Genomic DNA, 1,902 nt, shown 5'->3' on the forward strand with positions numbered 1-1,902 from the left:
TCACTGACTGTTCCCTACACCAAGGAAATCACAGTGTTGCCCAAAAAGAACAGAAGGCTGAAACTGCACAATTTGACACTTGACCCTAGGGAAATGGGAGAAGAATATCGGGCTGTGGGTCTCAGAGCCCAGAGCAATCTTTCCTTTTGCTAAGACACTCAGCATCTCTTTATATCCTCCCTGCGCAGCCAGGTGCTGGTATTGGTGTCTCAGCCTGGGCTGGATCAAACCGCAGTTCCTTCCGCCACCTGGTGGCGGTGGAAGACTCCCGCAACTTCAATGGAGGCAGAGGCAAAAACCTCAACCCTTCAGTCGGTGATCTACCAATGCAGGAGGCCAGACTGGAGACCCAAAACTACCTCGGATCTTGAGCCCAAGGGTAAGCCTCAGTCACATCGCAGTCTTTGGAGTCAGGGGATGAGAAGCTATAATCCAGGCCTAAAACCAGCGCCCGCTGCCAGATTTGACCCTTGTCTACACTGAGCCCAGGGAAGGGTTTATTTTTTAATAAGTGAATTTCAGTCTTCCAACAGGAAGAGAAATACTGTGGGAGAGGAAGGGGGGAGCAGGGAAGAGAATCGTGTTTGCTAAAAGTCCTTGGGCTAAAAACTGCACAGCTCACATGCTTTCACCTGGTCAAAGACTCATCTCTGGGGGAGTGTGGAGGACATTGAGGACCAGATTGACCCTGGGACACTTAGGGTGAACGGAGCAAGGGGTGGGGGTCCAGGGGGGTGAGATTGTGACTGAGGAGGACAGAACTGCTCACTGGCAAGAGATCATAAGATCTAGAATCAGAAAGCACCTTAAAAATCAGCCAACCCACCCACTCTCTCTTTTTGCAGACGGCGCAGCTGAGACCTAGGGAGGAAAGTGGCTTGCCTAACATCCTACAGCTAGCAAGTGCTGCACCCTAAATTCGAATCTAGATTCTAGACCCAGGTTCTTCGTCTATGACTCAGTAGCCTTTCATACAATCAAACCTCAGTTCTTTCCCAATGGTAAGCTGCAGTGCGTTTCAGTCGGGTGTCAACAGCTCGGCCAGGGCTACAGGCTCCCTCGGGGGTCGCTGAGAAGGAAACTTCCCTCTCCCGTTCGCCTCTCCCCTCCAATAGGTCTCTCCCCCAAACCCCAGAACCCAAACTCAGAAGGAGTCATCTGTTTTCTGTTGAATAAACAAAACGCTGGGAAACAGGCCCCACCAACCTGCTCCCCGCACAAAGCGCCTTTCTCTCCTAGAGACGCCCCGGCGCCGAGCAGCTCAGTCTGGCTGGAGGCGAGCAAGACTCCCTCTTCTCGATCTGTGAAGTGCGCGGTGATGGTGGGGGGTGGGGAGTCCGCTTTAGAGCCGTCCAACAGCAGGGCTGGGCACTGGACCCACACACATCCTGGCAACTGAAGTAGAGACCAGGTTTTTATTTTTAAAAGAAAAAGAGAGTAACATATAAATACACAGTGAATGTAAGGTCCTGGGCCCCAGCCAGTGGGAGTCTGGTTGCCCAAAGTGAGAGTGGAGGCTTGTGGCACGTGGAGTCTGTCGGAGACCAGCTAAAATGTGTGCAAAGGAGATGGGCCCCTGGGTTTTACTAGCAGGGCTGCCCATCTGTGGAGGCTGCTAGTGCAAGTGGGCCAGCCTCTAGGCTGGGTGGGAAGAGACTGAAGAAACTGCAAGCCCAACTGGGTCCCAGTTGCCGCCCACTCCCAGTTCTGGTTGGCCAACTGATTCTCCAGGTCCTTCCATCTTCTTGTCAGCTGGGTCAGTAGTGGCATCGAGCAAATTTTCTGGCCTTTGGTCCTCCTCCCAGTCTCACTGTGGTGCTAGAGCCTTCCCTTAGAAACCCTTGGGAAATCTCTAGGATCCTACTTCCTGCATGGGGAAGGTGTGTGTGGGGGGGGAGGGGG

At 53.2% G+C, this 1,902-nt stretch overlaps 1 long non-coding RNA gene across 1 annotated transcript; it reads left to right on the plus strand.

The window, feature by feature from the left end:
- The first annotated feature begins 248 nt into the window (after positions 1-248).
- On the plus strand, positions 249-1,222 carry LOC140520067 (uncharacterized). The gene is made up of 2 exons (XR_011972385.1): positions 249-379; positions 846-1,222. It is a non-coding gene; the product is annotated as an uncharacterized lncRNA (long non-coding RNA).
- The last annotated feature ends 680 nt before the right edge of the window (positions 1,223-1,902 follow it).

The sequence above is a fragment of the Notamacropus eugenii genome, chromosome 1 (assembly GCF_028372415.1).
Source record: "Notamacropus eugenii isolate mMacEug1 chromosome 1, mMacEug1.pri_v2, whole genome shotgun sequence".
Taxonomy (NCBI): domain Eukaryota; kingdom Metazoa; phylum Chordata; class Mammalia; order Diprotodontia; family Macropodidae; genus Notamacropus; species Notamacropus eugenii.